At 49.9% G+C, this 22,179-nt stretch overlaps 1 protein-coding gene across 1 annotated transcript in view; it reads right to left on the reverse strand.

Moving 5' to 3' along the window:
- Positions 1-22,179, reverse strand: part of LOC131460189 (NACHT, LRR and PYD domains-containing protein 12-like) — a 468,988-nt gene that overhangs the window by 82,946 nt on the left and 363,863 nt on the right. The gene's annotated exons all lie outside the window — the stretch shown is intronic.

The following is a 22,179-nucleotide window of genomic DNA, read 5'->3' on the forward strand; positions in this document are numbered from 1 at the left end:
TGTGTGTGTGTGTGTGTGAGAGAGAGAGAGATGTGTGTGTGTGTGTGTGAGAGAGAGAGAGATGTGTGTGTGCGTGTGAGAGAGAGAGAGAGATGTGTGTGTGTGAGAGAGGGAGATGTGTGTGTGAGAGAGAGAGAGATGTGTGTGTGTGTGTGTGTGTGAGAGAGAGAGAGAGAGATGTGTGTGTGTGTGAGAGAGGGAGATGTGTGTGTGAGAGAGAGAGAGATGTGTGTGTGTGTGTGTGTGTGTGTGTGAGAGAGAGAGATGTGTGTGTGTGTGTGTGTGTGAGAGAGAGAGAGAGAGATGTGTGTGTGTGTGTGTGTGTGAGAGAGAGAGAGAGAGATGTGTGTACACACAGATGTCGGTGAGTGTGTTGCTGCGAAGTGTCACTGTATCACTGCCAAAACAAACAGGCTTAATGAGAAGCAGCTCCTGGGACAGAGAGAGAGAGAGAGAGGGAGGGAGAGAGGGAGAGAGAGAGGGAGGGAGAGGGAGGGAGAGGGAGCAAGAGGGAGAGAGGATACCCAGCCAGGTCAAACACACTGACCCTGCAGTCTCCCTCACATGGACTTAAAGGTTACACTGTTCCCCTCTCTGCTGCTCCTCTCTGCTGCTCCTCTCTGCTCCTCCTCTCTGCTCCCCCTCCCTGCTCCTCCTCTCTGCTGCTCCTCTCTGCTCCTCCTCTCTGCTCCTCCTCTCTGCTGCTCCTCTCTGCTCCTCCTCTCTGCTCCCCCTCCCTGCTGCTCCTCCCTGCTCCTCCTCTCTGCTCCTCCTCTCTGCTCCTCCTCTCTGCTGCTCCTCTCTGCTCCTCCTCTCTGCTCCCCCTCCCTGCTGCTCCTCTCTGCTGCTCCTCTCTGCTCCTCCTCCCTGCTGCTCCTCCCTGCTCCTCCTCTCTGCTGCTCCTCTCTGCTCCTCCTCTCTGCTCCTCCTCTCTGCTCCCCCTCTCTGCTCCTCCTCTCTGCTCCTCCTCTCTGCCTGTAGCATGGCCATGAACCTCCACACTCCCTCCTGCTCTACACAATCACCTTTCTCCTTACAGCTGAGGTGTGAGGGCACGCGGGGCAGTTCTTGTATTTGTTACCTCTTCAGGACATTTTCTGGCATATGTGGCAATACGTAGTTCATTGTCCTGGTAACTGTCAGGTGTGCTGCAGTTCCACCCAATCACCGTGGGAGACTGCCACATAAAGGCGGGCGTAAAGCACCTGTCAGCCCCTTGCTTGCTGGAGGCTGGGTCGCGTCACTCCTGTGCTTCCTCCATTTCCGTGTTCGTGTGGTTACAGGTCCACCTGGGTGTTGCTGCTGGCTGCGCGCTGTGTGCCGTGCTGTGTGCCGCGCTGTGTGCCGCTCACTGTCCGCCGCTGGTCGCTCTCGGGGAGCGTGATTCCTCCGTCCCACGCTGTGTTGGCCGGGATCGCCTGATCGGACGACTGACCGTAACGGCGCAGCGCCGACTAATCCGCTCCTAGAACCGCTGCTGCTTTGCTTCTACTCTGTTTCCACTTCTTTCCCTCAGTTGAAGAGATTATTTGGACTGATTGCTGTGCCGCATTGGAACTGTGTGTTTGCGGGACTTATTGTTTCGCCTTACGCTCACTGCTCCACCCAGTTTCTGATCGCCTTGTCCGTTTATTCGGCTGGTGATAGTGTACGTGCTTCACCCGTTGCTCGCAGGGCGAAGCGGTCGCTTGGTAACGCATCTTCGATTGTTGGCGCAGTCTCATCTTAACTGTGTGTGTGTGTGTGTGTGTGTGTGTGTGTGTGTACTTGCATGAGAGGACAGTGTGGGAATATAACATATATTTGATTTTGTTCTTTTGTGGTAATTTCTTTACTTTCGTTTGTAATTTGTTTTGCTGTAACCCATAATTACAATTATTCTGTTAGTTTTGGGTTATTATGGGTTGCTTTCCAGTTGCTTTTATATAGAATTTTGTTTATTTGTCATTGGGTTTAATTATTATAATTCCTGTACAATTAATTCTTTGATTTCTCTTTTTATTAGTTATTGTTTTGTTTCATTATTTGTTATTTTCTAATTTGTTGCTTTCTGGTCGCCCCCATTCAGGTGCTGAGCCTACGGTGGTGGATTGGTGTCCTGGTCACGGTGTCCCCTTTTTGTTGTGTTAGCACTTTGTAGCTTCTTTGTTTTGTTTACTTTTATTTGCTTCACGTGTGGTGTTCCTGGGATCCCCTTTTCTTTTGGATACGGTTTTTCGCTGTAGGTCTCAGCACTGATTGGTTTCCCTTATATGTCCCCTTACGTGAGTAATTCTTTTATATTACTTTTAAAATAGAAATTTGTGTAAATAAAAGTGTTTTTGTATTATTGAACTGCCGTCTCTGTCTCGTTGCATAACGAACCTCAGTGCCTCCCTTTATTTGCGGTGAGTTCACTTATAAGAAATCCCTGGGTGAAATTCCCAGGGTGGCGTTGTCTGGCAACAATTAAATTTATCGATGCTGCCTTAAAAAGGCACCTCCCCATACCTCGTGTCGCCACAATCTGGCGTTGTCGGCAGGATTTGCAATTTGAGAGCAGAGACGTGCGTTCTGTTTTGGTTTGTTTTTCATTTATTTAAAAGAAAAATTGTGGTTTGTTATTAATGTAAGTGTCTGTGCCTGACCTGTGTTTCTTTTCTTTCTTTCTCTTCCTCCGAGGCAAAGCAGCAGCTGGTTTTGTGGACCTGCAACGAGCCCTTTCCCCTTTTTCCTGGTCTCCTCCTCACGGTAGGGAAGGTTGTAGCTGTTATAGGTTTAGTTATGGAGGCAGAATTGCAGGAACTGAGGGATTTAGTTGCTCAGCTAAGAGCAGACAACGAGAGGATGAGACAGGAACAGGTAGCGGCCGTGCCTGGCCCTAGTACAGTGCCCCCAGTTTCGCTTGCGTCCGCTGCACCCTCCATTGTCAGTGCTCCTTCAACGGAGAGACTGATTTTTGTGCCCAGAGACAGAAAATGTCCCACATTTAGGGGGAAGTCGGGCATAGGGTTGGCCGAATGGCTGGAGGAGGTGCAAGCCTGTATGAGAGCACGCCACTTGTCTGCATCCGATCAGGCATTTTTCTTATTTGACCACCTAGAGGGGGAGGCGCGTGAGGAAATTAAGTACCGCCCCAGTGAAGAGCGTTTAGACCCAGCTAAGATCATTGCGGTGTTAGAAGAGCTTTATGGGTGTGCAGAGTCATATGTAGCTCTACAGGAGGCATTTTTCTCCCGACGGCAGCATGAGGGAGAGACTCTATTAGAGTTTTCCCTTGTATTGATGAGCCTCATGACTTCTGTGAAGCAGCGTGCACCCAGTGGTGTACCCAATGCAGAGGTTTTGTTAAGGGACCAGTTTGTGGAACATGTGCTGGATGGGTCACTTCGTCGCGAGCTGAAGCAGTTTGTGCGCAGGCAGCCTACTGCTACCTTACTGGAGGCTAGGAGTGAGGCGATCAGGTGGGAGCGAGAGGGCTTACCTGGAGGTGTTAGAGGTCGTAGTCATTCTGTTCCTTCTGTCTTCAATGCTCAGTGTGTGGTCCAGGGCAGCCATCAGGCAGGTGTTAGTTCGCCTCAAGCCTTGGAGCTGGGTGAGATGAAGGAAATGCTGAAGTTGCAGCAGGAACAGCTGAACCAACTGACTCAGAGCATTTCCCGTCTGCAGGTCTCTCAGCAGCAAAGCCGAACATCTTTTCGTGGTCCCATTATCTGTAGGAGATGTCAGCAACCAGGTCACATTGCCAGGGAGTGTGATGGAGCTCGTGTCCCTGCCCGTACTCAGCCTTCTTTGCCGGTCTCTCAGCCACGAAGGCCGTTCCATTCTGCCCAGGCGTCGGAAAACTAGCACCCGCCGAACTGCAGAGCCACAGTTCGGAGGGGGCCGTTACTGGCTCAGGGTTAGGTCTAGGTGCAGGTGAGATGGAAGTGTCCAAGCTCATGTCATCTTGTCCTCATTTAGGTGTGAGGATGGGCGGGGTTGCGGTCTCTTGTCTAGTAGATACAGGGTCTATGGTGTCAACTATTACTGAGTCTCTTTTCCGTCAGCAGTTTGAGCCCTGGGGCCCAGAGCGGCTTAAATTTTGTCACTGGCTGCAGCTTAAAGCAGCCAATGGCCTGGCCATCCCTTATATCGGCTATTTGGAGCTGGATGTAGAGCTTTGTGGGAAGTTGTTGCCAGCTTGTGGGATTCTGGTGGTCAAGGACCAGCCTGGTGGTGCATCTTTGCAGGCTCCCGGTATTTTAGGGATGAATGTTATCCGCAGGTGCTATGGAGAACTTTTTGGGCAGCATGGCTTAGCTTTGTTCGACCTGCCAGTGGTATCTGAGGCCCCTAAGGCCGTCACACAGGCCCTCCAAAGGTGCCATGAAGCCAGTGTTATAACTGATCGGGGGGCAGGGAAAGTCAAGCTACGTGGTAAAAAGGCTTGTCGTATCCCCGGTGGCGTGATGAAGATTGTCGCGGCCACATGCCCAGAGCAGCACTCTGGCACTACTGTGCTCTTTCAGACCCTAGACTCTGGCTTGCCCGCTGGGCTGCTTGCATCTCCTGCCCTGGTACCGGTAGTACGGGGCACAGCCTACATTCCCATTGTGAATGTAGGGTCCTTAGACGTGCTGCTTTACCCCCATGCTGTTATGGGGACCTTAGAGGAGGTACGGGTGGTGAGTTTGCCTGCTGGTGTCACTGAGGTGCCACCTGTGGTGGCTACAGTGGCTTCTCAATCTGTTTCTCCATCAGTACAGGAGCAGATGGCAGCTTTGGAGTTAGGTCATTTGCCTGCGGGAGCACAGGATAAGGTGAGGGCTCTTCTTGGCCAGTATCGTTCCGTTTTTTCAGCTCATGACGGGGACCTAGGGTGTACTGATCTGATCTCTCACGAGATCCCTCTCTTAGATGATGTTCCTGTGCGCCAACGGTATCGCCGAATTCCTCCATCTGAGTATGAGGTTGTTAAAGATCACATTAATCAACTACTGGGGGCTCAGGTCATTAGGGAGAGCAGCAGCCCATATGCCTCTCCAATTGTGCTGGTCAAGAAGAAGGACGGTAGTCTTCGTATGTGTGTGGATTATAGGCTCCTGAATGGTAAAACCAGGAAGGATGCGTTTCCATTGCCCCGCATCGATGAGTCCTTAGATGCCCTCACTGGCGCTCGTTGGTTTTCCACCATGGACCTGGCTAGTGGGTACAATCAGGTCCCTGTGGCAGAGGCCGATCGTTCCAAAACGGCCTTTTGTACCCCCTTTGGCCTGTTTGAGTGGAACCGCATGCCCTTTGGGCTTTGCAACGCTCCCAGCACCTTCCAGCGATTGATGCAGCGGATTTTTGGTGACCAGCAGTGTCAATCTTTGCTGTTGTATCTTGATGACATAGTGGTTTTCTCCTCTACCATTGAGCAACATCTGGAGAGGTTGGGTGTGGTGCTGGGGCGTTTGCAGCACGAAAAGCTAAAGGTGAAACTCAGTAAGTGTGCCTTCTTCCTGCAAGAAGTGAGTTACTTGGGTCATGTCATTTCAGACAAAGGTGTCTCCACCGACCCCAGTAAGGTCAAGGCTGTTGCTAGCTGGCCCTCTCCTGCCACTCTCTCAGAGCTGCGTTCCTTCCTTGGTTTCGCCAGCTACTACCGCCGCTTTGTAGAGGGTTTTGCGAAGCTGGCGGCACCTATGCATAAGCTGGTGGCAGAGCTGGCGGGCCTCAACCCTAAGCGAGCAGATCAAACCGTCGCTGGTCGTTGGACAGAGGAGTGTTGCCATGGCTTTGAGACTTTGAAAACTCGTCTCACTACTGCACCTGTGCTGGCGTATGCTGACTTCACCCTCCCATTCATCCTGGAGGTGGACGCCAGTTATGGTGGTCTTGGAGCCGTGCTATCGCAAGAACAGGATGGTAAGGTTCGGCCCATAGCTTATGCGAGTCGTGGTTTGAGGCCCACTGAGCGCAATATGAGTAACTACAGTTCCATGAAGTTGGAGTTTCTGGCGCTCAAGTGGGCAATGACCGAAAAGTTTAGGGAATACCTGTTGGGGCACAAATGTGTTGTGTACACCGACAACAATCCCTTGAGTCATCTGTCATCCGCCAAGCTTGGGGCCACTGAACAGCGTTGGGCAGCCCAGCTTGCGTCGTTTGATTTTGAAATTAAATATCGTTCAGGTCATAGCAATAGGAACGCCGATGCCCTTTCTCGTCAGCACCTTCCCGGGGTACAAGACCTGCAAACCATGGTCCGTGGCACGTTGCTCCCTAAACCCTTACAGCAGGTCCTGCAGATAGACGAGGTAGATGTGACACAAGCCACTGTTGCAGCCTTGCCCCATCATCCTCCATCTTACATGGCTACGCTCCAGCACACTGACCCAGTCATCCAGGAAGTTCTGGCCTTCTGGGCACGTAAACAGCGTCCCACTCAAGAGGAGAGGAGACAAGTGTCTCAGTCAGCTTTGGTGCTGCTCCGGCAGTGGGACCGATTGCTTGAAAGGGATGGTGTGTTGTATCGCCGGGTTTTCCGGCCGGATGGGGCCGAGGTTGTGTTTCAGTTGGTGTTGCCTGCAGCTTTAAAAACAGGTGTGCTGACTGAGGTTCACCAAGGACACGGTCATCAGGGGATTGAGAGGACTCTGGAGCTCCTGCGCCAGCGGTGTTACTGGCCAGGTATGTCTGCTGAGGTGGCACAGTGGTGCCAGGCATGTGAAAGGTGCCAGGTGGCCAAGGTGAGTCAACCGGCTGCTCGCAGCTTCATGGGACACCTATTGGCTTCTCGACCTAATGAGATCCTGGCTATTGATTTTACTGTTCTTGAGCCCAGTCGTAATGGGATGGAAGACGTCCTCATAATGACTGATGTCTTCAGTAAGTACACATGGGCTGTACCTACCGGTGATCAGCGAGCTACCACTGTAGCTCGGGTCTTGGTTACTGAATGGTTCTCAAAATTTGGTGTCCCAGCCCGGATACATTCAGATCAGGGGCGGAGTTTTGAGGGTTCTCTCATTCGGCAGTTATGTATTTTGTACGGGATAGAGAAGTCTCGAACCACACCATACCATCCTTCAGGGAATGGGCAATGTGAGCGTTTCAATAGAACACTTCACGATCTGCTGCGTACATTGCCTGTGTCCCGTAAGCATGACTGGAGTTCCTGTCTTCCCCAGGTCCTGTATGCTTACAACACCACCCCGCATCAGGCAACTGGTGAGTCCCCTTTTCTGTTGATGTTTGGCTAGGAGCCAAGACTCCCAGTTGACTTCCTTTTAGGCAGGGTTCAGGATCCTGTCGGTGGCTATGTCCACGAGTGGGTTCAGGAGCACCAAGCCCGCTTACAGATGGCTTTTGAGGGAGCTCGTGACTGATTGAAGGCTGCTGCAGAGCGCCGTAAGAAAAACCATGACCAACATGTCCGCGATGTCCCCCTGGAAGAGGGCCAGTTGGTATGGTTGCGGAACCTGGGTGTACAGGGGCGCCATAAGATCCAGGATCAGTGGGCCTCGGTTATGTATCGTGTCATGAGGGCACCGAGGGAAGGGGGATCGGTCTACACCATTGCCCCTAGGGATGACCCAGCCTGAGCCAGGCAGGTCCATCGTTCTTTGTTGAAGGCTGTGGTAGGGGTAGATTCTCCTGGTGGTGCTGCTGTCTCCTCTCCACCTCCTCCTGAGCAACCTCAGTCAGAGGATGAGGTGTCATGTGATGGTGATTGGCTGGTAGTGAGGCCTGAGAACCCGTTGCCCACTTCCTTCCAGGCCGAAGCTGTGACCCGAACCACCCCTAGATCGTTGGTTCCACCATCTGACCCAGCCCCCTTGGTGCCATCTTCCTTAGTGGTCCCTGCTCCTGTAGTGACAGGTACTTTTTCCCTCCCTGTTGCTGAAGATGCTGTCCGGCGAACAGCACGGTTAACTGCAGGTCACCACTCCAATGTCCACCACCTCCCGCGGTCTACAGGGGGCGCTGGACAAGGAAGTGTTAATCCTTCTGTTCCCATTTCTAATGCAGTTGCTGCACTATTTAGGCCTTGGAGCTGAGCCTAGTTGTCGTCGGTTATTCCATCGTCGGGACGACGATTCAATTGATGGGGGCAGATTGTGGCAATACGTAGTTCATTGTCCTGGTAACTGTCAGGTGTGCTGCAGTTCCGCTCCTAGAACCGCTGCTGCTTTGCTTCTACTCTGTTTCCACTTCTTTCCCTCAGTTGAAGAGATTATTTGGACTGATTGCTGTGCCGCATTGGAACTGTGTGTTTGCGGGACTTATTGTTTCGCCTTACGCCGGACACTCACTGCTCCACCCAGTTTCTAATCGCCTTGTCCGTTTATTCGGCTGGTGATAGTGTACGTGCTTCACCCGTTGCTCGCAGGGCGAAGCGGTCGCTTGGTAACGCATCTTCGATTGTTGGCGCAGTCTCATCTTAACTGTGTGTGTGTGTGTGTGTGTGTGTGTGTGTGTGTGTACTTGCATGAGAGGACAGTGTGGGAATATAACATATATTTGATTTTGTTCTTTTGTGGTAATTTCTTTACTTTCGTTTGTAATTTGTTTTGCTGTAACCCATAATTACAATTATTCTGTTAGTTTTGGGTTATTATGGGTTGCTTTCCAGTTGCTTTTATATAGAATTTTGTTTATTTGTCATTGGGTTTAATTATTATAATTCCTGTACAATTAATTCTTTGATTTCTCTTTTTATTAGTTATTGTTTTGTTTCATTATTTGTTATTTTCTAATTTGTTGCTTTCTGGTCGCCCCCATTCAGGTGCTGAGCCTACGGTGGTGGATTGGTGTCCTGGTCACGGTGTCCCCTTTTTGTTGTGTTAGCACTTTGTAGCTTCTTTGTTTTGTTTACTTTTATTTGCTTCACGTGTGGTGTTCCTGGGATCCCCTTTTCTTTTGGATACGGTTTTTCGCTGTAGGTCTCAGCACTGATTGGTTTCCCTTATATGTCCCCTTACGTGAGTAATTCTTTTATATTACTTTTAAAATAGAAATTTGTGTAAATAAAAGTGTTTTTGTATTATTGAACTGCCGTCTCTGTCTCGTTGCATAACGAACCTCAGTGCCTCCCTTTATTTGCGGTGAGTTCACTTATAAGAAATCCCTGGGTGAAATTCCCAGGGTGGCGTTGTCTGGCAACAATTAAATTTATCGATGCTGCCTTAAAAAGGCACCTCCCCATACCTCGTGTCGCCACACATACACACTTACCTTGTCAGAACCACTAGTCCTCATCGAGACCAAAACCTGGTCCTAATGAGGAAAAATCTCATTGGTCTTCAGTTAAGGTTTGGTTAAGTTGCAAGCTAAGAGTTATGTTAAGATACTTCGACATGGCGGCGCATGGACATGCAGCGGCTCCTCTCTCTCCCGTCAGATCTGTGTTTTTATGTTTTTTGTGTTGTGCACCTACGTGCATATGTTCGTCTCCGTTACGTCCAGCTAACCCAAGGCGCACATACTCCCGTGAGTTTCTGCTCGCCATCAGCAGAACCACGTTCACGGACATAAATCCAGTAGACGCGGAAGAGCTACCCGGCTGCGGTCTGCTGCAGAGGCCTGCTCAGCCACCGACCCCCACTACTGCAACCAGCCCACAGTGGAAGTGTATGAGGAAGCAGAAGAGGGGAAAGTGCGGAGGTATCCAGGCTAGGCTAGCGGCTAGCCCTCATCGGCCAGCTCTTCCGACCATCACACTGGCGAACGTACGCTCGCTGGAAAACAAAATGGACTACATCCGCCTACTACGCACAACCTCAAAGACTGTGAGTGAGTGTTGTGTCTTTGTGTTTGTGGAAACTTAACGACAGCGTCCCGGACTGTGCTATTCAACTAGCCCGGCGGACATGCTACCGGGCGGACAGAGCGCTCGTCGAGGGGGGGAAGACTCGCGGCGGGGGACTCTGTGTTTACATCAACGATGCATGGTGCCGCGACGCTGTTGTTGTCTGCAAGCACTGCTCATCACTGGTGGAGTTTATGGTTATTAAATGCCGGCCATTCTACCTGCCAAGGGAATTTAATGTCATACTACTGGTGGCAATATACATCCCCCCTGGCTCCAACAACAACAGGAGCGAGGCACTGCAGGAACTCCACCCGCACATCAGTGATCAGCGGACAGCCCACCCAGATGCCTTCCTCATCCTGGCTGGGGATTTCAACCACGCCAACCCCAAGAGCGTGTTTCCACAACTCCATGGACATATCAACTTTTCAACACGAGGTAACAATATCCTGGACAATGTCTACACCACACACAAAGGTGCCTACAAAGCTCGCCCCCTCCCCCACCTTGGGGCCTCAAACCACACTACAGTCATGCTAATGCCAGCATACAGGCCACTGGTCAAAGTCAACAGACCAGCTACAAAGCAGATTCGCATGTGGCCTGAGGGGTCTTCAGAGGCACTCCAGGACTGCTTCTCCACCACTGACTGGAGCATGTTCAGACAAGCAGCCACCTACAACAACACCACAGACCTCCAGGAGTACACAGTTACTTCCTACATGTGGAAATGCATGGACGATGTCACGGTCACCAGAACCATCTCCATTCGGGCCAACCAGAAGCCATGGCTGACAGGTGAGGTCCACAGGCTCTTGAGAGCTCGGAACGCTGCCTTCAAAGCAGGAGACGAGATGGGCCTGAGGACAGCCAGGGCCAACCTGTCACGAGGCATCAGGATGGCCAAGAGGGAGTACTCCAGGAGGATTGCTGATCGCTTCAACGACAGCAGAGACACCCGGAACCTGTGGCAAGGGATGCAGACCATCACGGACTATAAGCCCTCTCCGCAGACCTGCGACAGCTCCACCTCTCTGCTGAACCAGCTGAACGACTTCTTCGCTCGCTTTGAGGCAGACAACAGCACCCCGGCACAGAAAACCCCACCACCTCCTGACAACCAGGTGTTGACGCTATCCCCAGATAGTGTGAGGCGATCCCTCAGAAGGACAAACCCATGGAAAGCCCAGGGTCCTGACAACATTCCTGGTCTTGTCCTGAGAGACTGTGCTGAGGAGCTCACAGATGTCTTCACCGACATCTTCAACTCCTCACTGAGACAGGCTGTTGTCCACACGTGCCTCAAAGCCACCACCATCATCCCGGTCCCGAAAAAGTCGTCTCCCTCCAGCTACAGCGACTCCCATCCTCATGAAGTGCTTCGAGCGGCTAGTCATGGAGCACATCAAGTCAGCCCCCCCCCCACCCTAGACCCCTTCCAGTTTGCATATCGGTCAAACCGCTCGACCGATGATGCCATCTCCGCTGCCCTCCACTCGGCCCTCACCCACCTGGATACTAAAGACTCCTACGTTAGAATGCTGTTCATTGACTTCAGCTCAGCATTCAACACAATCATCCCCCAGCAGCTCATCCACAAACTGGACCAGCTGGGGCTCAACACCTCCCTGTGCAACTGGCTGCTGGACTTCCTGACGGGGAGACCACAGGCAGTTCGGGTCGGCAGCAACACCTCCGGCACCATCACGCTGAACACTGGGGCCCCCCAAGGATGTGTGCTGAGCCCCCTCCTCTTCACTCTGCTGACCCATGACTGCACTCCATCATTCAGCTCCAACCTCTTCATTAAGTTTGCGGACGACACAACTGTGGTGGGTCCCATCAACAAAAGCGATGAGACTATCTACAGGAGTGAGGTAAACAGGCTGGCCACGTGGTGCAAAGAAAACATACTCCACCTGAATGTGGAGAAGACCAAGGAGATTATTGTGGACTTCAGGAGAGTGCACACCCAGCATACTCCACTAACCATCAACGGTGCTGCAGTGGAAAGGGTGAGCAGCACCAAGTTCCTGGGTGTGCACATCTCTGAAGATCTGTCCTGGAGCCACAATATTGCATCACTGGCCAAAAAAGCCCAACAGTGCCTGTACTTCCTCCGCAAACTGAGGAGAGCAGGAGCCCCGCCCCCCATAATGCACACGTTCTACAGAGGCACCATCGAGAGCATCCTGACAAGCTGCATCACTGTGTGGTACGGCGCCTGCACCGTGTCCTGCCGCAAGACCCTGCAGCGCATTGTGAGAGCAGCTGAGAGGATCATTGGTGTCTCTCTCCCCCCCCTCCTAGACATTTACAACACCCGCATCATCAGCAAGGCAATCAGGATTACTGGTGACCCCTCCCATCCGTCTCACAGCCTCTTCAGCCTGCTGCCATCGGGGAGGAGACTGCGCAGTCTCCGGGCCAGAACGAGCAGGCTAAAGAACAGCTTCTTCCACCAGGCTGTCAGGAGACTCAACTCCCTCCCTGCTCTACCATCAGTCCCACCTCTACTCATCCTCCCCCCCTCTGCCCCCTGCCACAGACCAGGACTGTACTTGTTGTTGTTGTTGTTGTTGTTTGAAACAGCAACAGCAGACGCTTTATTTCTGCCCTGTTTTATCTGTTTGTTTCTAAGCTGCTGGTTCAGATTACATTACATTACATGTCATTTAGCAGACGCTTTTATCCAAAGCGACTTACAATAAGTGCATTTCAACATTTGGGTACAAATAAGAGCTAGAAGTAAGTAAGAGCTTCTAGTAAACCAAACTATGAAGTGCTAGTCATAAGTGCGATGTATGCGTTTTTTGTTTTTTTTTCTCGTCGTCGTCTTACTCGAGGTAGAGTCGGAAGAAATGTGTTTTTAGTCGGCGGCGGAAGATGTGGAGGCTTTCCGCTGTCCGGATGTTGATGGGGAGCTCGTTCCACCATTTGGGAGCTAGGACAGAGAACAGTCTCGAGTTCTGTGAATGCCTCTGCGATCCTCTCAGTGAGGGGGCAGCAAGCCGGTTTGCCGATGCAGAGCGAAGTGGGCGGGCTGGGGTGTAGGTTTTGATCATGTCCTGGATGTAGGCTGGACCGGATCCGTTTGTAGCATGGAACGCAAGCACTAGAGTCTTGAAGCGAGCAGCTACAGGAAGCCAGTGAAGGGAGCGGAGGAGCGGTGTAGTGTGGGAGAATTTTGGTAAGTTGAAGACCAGTCGAGCTGCTGCATTCTGGATGAGTTGCAGAGGTCGTATGGCACACGCAGGGAGACCAGCCAGGAGGGAGTTGCAGTAATCCAAGCGTGAGTTGACAAGAGCCTGGACCAGAACCTGTGCCGCCTTCTGGGTTAGAAGAGGCCGTATCCTTCTGATGTTGTACAACATGTAACTGCAAGATCGAGCTGTTGCAGCAATGTTGGCAGTGAGGGAGAGATGGTCATCAAGTGTCACACCCAGGTTCCTTGCGGTATGAGAAGGAGTTACCACAGAGTTGTCGAGGGTGATGGTCAGGTCTGTGGTGGGAGAGCCCTTTCCTGGGACAAAAAGAAACTCAGTCTTGTCGAGATTGAGTTTCAGGTGAAGGTCAGACATCCATTGAGAGATGTCGGTCAGACAAGCGGAGATCCGTTCTGCTACATGTGTGTCGGAGCTGGGAAAAGAGAGAATGAGTTGGGTGTCATCGGCGTAGCTGTGATAGGAAAAACCATGAGAGAGAATAACAGAACCAAGAGAGTTGGTATATAGAGAGAAGAGGAGACGGCCCAAGACAGAACCCTGAGGGACCCCAGTAGCTAGAGGACAGGGTTCCGACACAGATCCTCTCCAGGTTACTCTGTATGTTCGGTTTTGAAGATAGGACGAGAATCTTCTGCCTAACTGTCTGTCTCGTTATCTACAAGATAACATTGCAAAAACAATTTTGCAATGTTTTTAGAATTTTAAAGTGAAAGTCAGCTATAGTTTAATCTATCCATCCATTTTCTACCGCTTTATCCTCCACATGAGGGTCGCGGGGTGCTGTGCCAATGTCAGCTGACATAGGGAGATAGGCGGGGTCACACCTGTCCATCACAGGGTCACACATAGAGACAAACAACCATTCACTCTCACACTCACACCTATGGTCAATTTAGACTGACCAATTTACCTAATCTCCATATTACATGTTTTTGGACTCTGGGAGGAAGCTGGAGAACACGCACACACACACACACACACACACACACACGGGGAGAACATGTGACCTCCATGCAGAAAGACCCTTGTTCTGTTCCAACCGGGGCTCGAACCTGCGTCTTCTTGCTTTTCCTTTAGATCCATATAGGAAGCTCAACTGAACACCGTGTGTGTGTGTTTCTGTGTGTGTGTGTGTGTGTGTGTGTGTGTGCGTGTTTGTGTGTGCGTGTTTGTGTGTGTGTGTGTAAAGTTCTTTTGTGTGTGCGTGTGCGTGTTTGTGTTTGTGTGTGTGTGTGTAAAGTTCTTTTGTGTGTGCATGTAGTCAGTACATGTTTGTGTGTGTGTGCGTGTGTTTGTGTGTGTGTGTGCGTGCGTGCGTGCGTGTGTGTGTAAAGTTCTTTTGTGTGTGCATGTACAGTCAGCATGTTTGTGTGTGTGTGTGTGTGCGTGCGTGCGCGTGCGTGCATGTGTGTGTAAAGTTCTTTTGTGTGTGCATGTAGTCAGTACATGTTTGTGTGTGTGTGCGTGTGTTTGCGTGTGTGTAAAGTTCTTTTGTGTGTGCATGTACAGTCAGCATGTTTGTGTGTGTGTGTGTGTGTGTGTGTCCAGTTATTTCAGACAGTCAACACACTTGTTTATTTTTAGTCCTGAAAGACTTTATGTGTATGAATACACACATGTGTACACATCATGTGTATATGTGTGTACTGTGTATATGTGTGTGTGTAAAGTTATTTTGTGTGTGCATGTACAGTCAGCATATGTGTGTGTGTGTGTGTGTGTGTGTGTGTGTGTTTTGGCAGTGGACTAGCGTGCAGGTTTAGGAGGTTGTGGTGAGGTTGTGTGTTCAGGGCCGCTGGTGTGAAAGAGCAGTCAGAGCTGTGCTTCCCTCTGGAGAGAGGGACTTTAATTTAGAAGAACAAGGCTCCTAACACATACTCTGGTGCCGCTGCATGCCGCCGCCTCTTTGGCCTTCTCTCCACACTTCATCCGTCCACTCTTCAGCTCTCTGCCACTCTATAAAACTTCAGTCTTTCATCTCTTCATCTTCTCTTCCCTTGTTGTTTCTTTTGCTCCTCCCTCTCCAGGAAGTAAAGTGTCCACTCACCTGTTTTCAACATACTGTAGGTTCAAGTTCGGGTGAGAGATCATTTTGTGGAACAACTGTGTTGCGTAAAATCATCTTCACACCATGATTGTAAGCGATGAATGAATGAATGCATGAAGTCACCGTCCAAACTAATGGATTGGATTGTGATGCATGTGACTGTGCTTAGGTTCAGGTTAGGGTCAGAAAAGACATGTGTGCTGTCTCACTGGGCTTTGGTTGGTCAAGTAAACAGTTCCAATCTTCACTTTTCCAGTAGCGCCACAAACTACATCCCCAGAAATATTCATCAAAATCTATTGTTGACTTGAAAAAGTCACAAAGAGACAAACAGAGGCAGAAACACAGGCTCCATGGCAAAGGTCTGAGTAATCATCATCGTGGAGTCTCTGCTCAGTTTGGTGCAGTCATTTCTGTGCTCTGCCCTTCCCAGAAATCACCTGTCAATCACGCAGCGCGGTTAGCACTATGACGTCTTTCAGCTGGGAGTTTCTGTGGGTGGCACACGTCAGCTGACAGCTGACGACTCTGTAAATGCACTCTTTTTCCTGCTGATGACACACATCATATCCTATAGAAACACTTTCAACCAAGTCACAACAAACTGTGTTTTTCTTGTTTCTATTGTAAGAGGAAATAACAGTGATGTGCATTTTGGTTCACACTAACTTCTGCTTCACATACAGCGTGAAGAGTTGGAATGAAGATGAACTCTAATCACCTCTAAGTCTGTGTTGCTCTGAAGGTCCATCAATCTGTTGTTAAGGTCACTAAATCTGACCTCTGACCTCCAATAACATGATCATACATGGAAGGAAACACCTTTCTAGTCAGATTTGACCTTCTTGACATTTGGTAGTGTGGTTCAGTACATTCAGAACATGTTTAAATCCAGGCTTTTCCACCTAAGGTCACTTTTCAAGATTCAAGATTCAAGATTTCTTTATTGTCATACCAACACACATTAGACATGAGGTCAGAAGGAAAATCAGTCTCTCCAGAACCCGGTCGGCCCAACGATAAGAAGAATAATAAAGAAGAAGAATAAGAAGAACCAACAGTTTAACTTAACAAAATATAAATTAAAAAAAGTTTAAAGTTTAGACCTCTGGAGGTAAGGTGCTGTGCAAAAGAATTTTGTGCAAGGGTGGTGTACGGTACTGGGGGCATGTGCAAAGTACAGTCCGTGGGGGGTGGGGGCAGCAAGGCTATGGGGGCTAAAGAGAGTTCAGGAGTCTGACAGCTCCAGGGTAGAAGCTGTTCCTCAGTCTCGTAGTCCTGCTCTTGATGCTCCTGTCCTCCTGCCTGAGGGGAGGGGGGTGAACAGTGTGTGTGCTGGGTGAGTGGGATCTCTCATGATGCAGGTGGCCCTTTTCCTGCATCTGGAGGTGAAGATGTCCGTGATGGTGGGGAGGCTGCTGCCCACGGTTCTCTGAGCAGCTTTCACCACTCTCTGCAGAGCCTTCTTCTCTGCTGCAGAGCAGCTGCCGTGCCACACAGTGATGCAGGAGCACAGGACACTCTCCACTACACATCTGTAGAAGGTGATAAGGGCTGACCTTCCTAGTCCAGTGCGTCTCAGCCTCCTGAGGAAGTAGAGGCGCTGGTGTGCCTTCCGGACCAGGCTGGAAGTGTTGCTGCTCCAGGTGAAGTCGTCCTTGAGATGCACGCCCAGGTACCTGAAGCTGGAGACCACTTCCACCGCTGTTCCTCCGATGTGCAGGGGAGAATGGGGGGGATGTCTGCTCCTCCTGAAGTCCACGATCATCTCCTTTGTTTTCTTTGTGTTGATGCAGAGGTTGTTTACCCTGCACCAACCCTCCAGGTGTTCCACTTCCCGCCTGTAGCTGGACTCATCGTTGTTGCTGATGCGTCAAACAATTGCTGTGTCATCAGCAAACTTCACAATGTGACAGCTCGGATGTTTAAGTGAGCAGTCATGAGTGAGCAGGGTGAACAGAAGAGGGTTCAGCACACAGCCCTGGGGAGAGCCAGTGCTGAGGGTGATGGAGGTGGAGGAGATGTCGTGGATCCTCACTGACTGCGGCCTGTCTGTCAGGAAGTCCAGGACCCAGTTGCAGAGGGGGGGGCTCAGTCCGAGTGAAAAGAGTTTATGGATCAGGGTCTGTGGTATGATGGTGTTGAAAGCAGATGTGAAGTCGAGGAAGAGCAGGCAGACATAGGAGTCTTTGCTCTCCAGGTGAGTGAGGGCTGTGTGGACCACAGAAGAGATGGCGTCCTCTGTGGATCTGTTTTTCCTGTATGCATATTGGTGGGGGTCCACAGTGATGTCGATGCTGTCCTTGATGTGCATTCTGACCAGTTTCTCGAAGCACTTCATGACTATCGGGGTGAGAGCTACTGGCCGATAGTCATTCAGGCCTGTCACTGTGGAGCCTTTGGGGATGGGGATGATGGTGGCAGTCTTCAGACAGGTGGGAACAACTGACTGCCTAAGGGAGGTGTTGAAGATGTCTGTGAACACCTCCGACAGCTGGTCAGCACAGCCTTTCAGCGCCCGCCCAGGGATGTTATCGGGACCAGCGGCTTTGCGGGGGTTGATCCTCCTGAGGATATTCCTCACCTCTGCCGTGGTCACGCTGAGGGGCGCATCACCTGGTGTTGGGGTGAGTCTGGTGCTGATAGAGCTTCTGGGAATCTCGAAGCGAGCGTAGAAGCTGTTCAGAGCATCGGGCAGAGAGGGGTCCTGGGGGCACTGTGCATCTTTAGTGTTGTAGTCCGTGATGCATTTTATGCCCCCAGAGACCGGACCTCTTTGTTGAGCCAGGGTTTCTGGTTTGAGTACGTTGTCACTGTCCTGGTGGTAGTGACGTGCTCCACGCACTTGCTGATGTAGCCCAGGACAGCAGACGTGTACTCCTCCAGGTCAATGTCCCCCTGACGATCAGCTGCTTCCCTGAAGACATGCCAGTCTGTGCACTCAAAGCAGTCCTGCAGTTCGGCGTCGGCATCGCTGGGCCACACCGTGATCGTCCTCTGTGCAGGTCTGCTTCGTCTACGCAGTGGCTGGTAAGCAGGGACCAGCATGATGGAGATGTGATCGGGAAGCCCAAGGGGGGGGCGGGGCACGGCTCTGTATGCACGTCGAATCTTGGAGTATACACGGTCTAAAGTGTTGTCTCCCCGTGTTGGAATGGTGACGTGCTGGTGGAACTTGGGCAGGATGTCTGTCATGTGTACGTGGTTGAAGTCTCCAGCTACCACGTAAAAAGCCTCCGGGTGCTTGTTCTATAGCAAGCTGATGTTGTTGTGCAGCTCCGCTAACGCATCGTTAGCTTTAGCATCCGGTGGGATGTAAACAACCATGACGAACACCGCCGTAAACTCCCGAGGCAGATAGTGTGGCCGGCACTTAACAGTCATATGCTCTATTGCCTCGGAGCAGTGGCTTTGCACCAAAGTACAGTTTGTGCACCAACCTTTGTTAAAATAGGCGCAGAGTCCACCCCCGCGGGTCTTTCCCGTTAGCTGGTTGCGGTCGGCCCGGAAGAGTAGCAAGCCGTCGATCTGGAAGGCTGAGTCCGGCATGTTGTTAGTAAGCCACGTTTCCGTGAAGCATAACACATCACAAATCCCCATCTCTCTGGAGACCCCCAGCCTCAGTCGAAGAAGGTCCATTTTATTGTCCAGTGAGCGGACATTAGCCAGGAACATGGACGGGATCGGTGGTCTGTTGGCGTTAGCCTTTAGCCTAGCTAGAAGGCCTCCCCGCTTGCCCCGCTTCTGTTTCCACTCATGCCGCTTCCTCTTGCCGTCTCCCCGCCGCAATCTGCTACGCCAGTCCGGTGTCCTCCCGAGCCGTAGCTTAGCTAGCTTAGCTCTGAGCTCGGGAGCTGAGGTTGTTGTTGTTGTTGTTGTTGTAATTGTGGCCAAACAGTTCCTTATCTCGATAAGTACTGTTCGGCTGTATATAAACCGTCGGTTCGCACGCTCGTTTACACAAGCAAAATAATTACAGTCGGCTGTGAAACCAACTAATTCGGGCATAGCTCCGGGAGCTAGAGAAGCCGCTGCACTCATGCGCGCTGCTATTGTTGTTCTGATGCTACAAACACGTCTATAGCGCTAGTTACCACTTTAGCGGCAGTTGAATTTAGAAAATGTCACTTCAGTCCTCACATTTGAGGACTGCAGCGCTCCGTCATGAGCTCCTCATCACATGACATCACAAGTGCGGCCACTAGTGTTTGAAACAGTGACTGCAATCCCACTTCAAAACATTAGAGCAGCACGTAAACCCTGATATCTGTTTAATTTATTATAAACAATCACCTGTTTGGTCAATTTTCAGCAGCAACAGAGTCACAGCAGGAGAAGAGAATGACGCCCACACGGTGGTTACACGTCGGCAAATTTGCGTTTTGGTCATTTCCTGTTTTATTTTGGTGAGGGTTTAGGGTTTCCTGTTGCTCTGCACTTCTTCTACCTTGTCCTTGTCTTGTCTGTTTACCTTGAGTGTTTGCACCTGGTCCCTTTCCCTCACTCGTCTCCATGTCCTTCGTGACCTTGTTCATGTTTAGAGTGTAGATTCAAGTTGATCTGGTTTTTGTTTTCTAGTTATAGGTTTGATTTTTGGCCTTTTTCTCTTGCCGTCCGCATTCTTTTTTCTTCATGTTTTTGAGAGAGCAATAAAGCCTCATTTTTAATTTCACCTATCTGACTCAGTCTCGTGCTCTGTGGTACGAACCCTGACACACGGTGGCTGTGGTGGTTAGCACTCTGGCCTTTGCAGCAGGAAGACTTGGGTTGGAGCATGGCTTTTCTCTGGGACTTTGTCTCCGTCTCTGTGTGTGTCCCTGTGATGGACTGGTGAACTGTCCAGGGTGGGACCCCCACCTATCATCCTGTGGCTCAGCTGATTGGTGGAGGATAAAGCGGTAGATCATAGGTGGATGGAATTCAAGCAAGTCAGGTGATGACAACGAATAGTTATGAGTGGATTAGCAGCATTCACGTCAAAATATCACTGATGATTCTGGACATATGGATGGCCACTTTAAAGACGGCCATTTTATAACCTTAAACCACACCTCCATGTTTCAACCGGAAGGTTGTGAGCTTGATTCCCGGCTCCTTCTCATGCTGATGAAGACTCTCGGTCCCACGTCGCTCCTGATGGCTGTGCTGGAAGCATGAGAATGGATATGAAAGACAAGTGGTAGAAACGTGGGCTTTACATAAATGGACTGTGTGAATGTGTGAGTGAATGAATGGGTGTGAACTGGTGAATGGCAAACACTGTAGCATGAAGCAGCTTTGACTGGTCAGACTAGAGAAGCACGATATAAATACAGACCACTGTTGTCAGTCAAATGTTTCCTCGTCCTCTGATGACATGTGTGTACCTTTAAATAGCAAACACACGATGTGTGAGCAGAGGGGGAACACCTCACTCGCACTGGTGATACAGTCCAGTGTCTTTATGCTGCTGTGCTTACAGAGCAGCACGTCTGTAACGTTCAGCTCAACTTGTTCTTGGCAGGATATTAGTGTATTCTAAAGGGAGAGGATCAATCCAGGTAAACCGTTGGTATGCTGCATGATAAAGCTCTGAGCCAGAGGGCACACACACACACACACACACACACACACACACACACACACACACACACACACATGGGAGATGACCAGTGCGGTCAGGTGATTTGTTCAGAGAGGACGTCATATGTGAGAGTGACTTTTGTTCTTCTGTTTCCTCATAATGACTTTGTTTGTTCTAAGGTGAGACTCCTCACTCCTCACTCCTCACTCCTCACCACCTTCACTGCTGCCCTATAGGTGTGTGAGTGGAAATATAGAGGGAACACATTTAATGGATTTTGCCACATAGCTTCATTATAGCTGTAGTTAGACTGTATAAGCCTTAGTTTATATAAGCTTTTTACATTTTTTACATTTAGACCAGGGGTGGGCAATTATTTTCCCCAAGGGGCCACATGAGAAACAAACAATATTGTTGAGGGCCGGGCCAAATTTGAATTCATTTGAATGTAATTAAATTTGATCTCTTTTATCTAAAAAAAGCAGTACATTGTATTGTTTTGGTGTAAACTGGGCAGCATACAAACACACAATAAACACAATTACTAACCAACTGTATTGAAAATATCACATGACTACACTATATAATGAATACTATGATACTATACTACTGTGGTGTAGTGCAGTTTCTGCTGCACCTTCACACTCAGACGCAACAAACCCATTTCTACATAAAGCTGTTAAATTGGTCTGTTAGACAAGGGTGCCCTCTTGTGGTCAGACTTAGATTAGCGACATCCTTCATGTGCTGGACGAGCAGTCTCAGTGGTCATTTGGTCGTGGTGTTAAACAGCAGGTGATATCTATAACGTTGCATTAATGCCGTCCTCTGGATTCAAATGATTTCATTTCTCTATATTTAACATCCTTTGTCTTCTTTTACTGGACTTTTTCAAAACATGGTCAAAACTTTGAGCAACAAAATTTAAAAACACGTTTGCAAAATGTTTTGACAAAGAAAAAACTGGACTCTGGTTGGTGTGATATATATATATGGTGTGTGTTTATTGACTTTGTGTTTATTGGTTTTATTCACATGTTGAATAAAACCAATTGATACTAACAGTGAATTAAATGTGCAGCTAAGACTACCACTGTCAACATCTACATGTATAACGAACAGGACTGGACCCAGATGCAGTACAGTAAGTAACAGTCTTCATTCACACTCGAAACAGACAATGCAGGCAGAGCGAAGATCCTCAAATATGCGTCAAGACGCAGGCGCGGGATCAATCGCGAACAGTGAACAGTGCAGGGAAATGTATGTACAGGGGGAAAAAGGGGCAGTTGTATTATAAATATAAATATAAAGTGCAGAACTTAGTGCCAGACCTGTGTCATCCACTACAGAGGGGGGAGGGGGGGGGGAGGGGGTTATTGATTTCACAGCCCTGGGGAAGAAGCTGTCCCTGAGTCTTTTGGTGGAGGATCTGATGATCCTGTACCGTTTTCCTGATAAGAACTCAGAGAACTCTGATAGGAACTCTGAATAAGGTGCAGGTGGACGATAAACTGTGACTATCATCATTGGTTTCTGTGATTTCCAACTAGGATGAGATAGATTAAGAATAATGATGAAT

The sequence above is a fragment of the Solea solea genome, chromosome 6 (assembly GCF_958295425.1).
Source record: "Solea solea chromosome 6, fSolSol10.1, whole genome shotgun sequence".
NCBI classification, from domain to species: Eukaryota; Metazoa; Chordata; class Actinopteri; order Pleuronectiformes; family Soleidae; genus Solea; species Solea solea.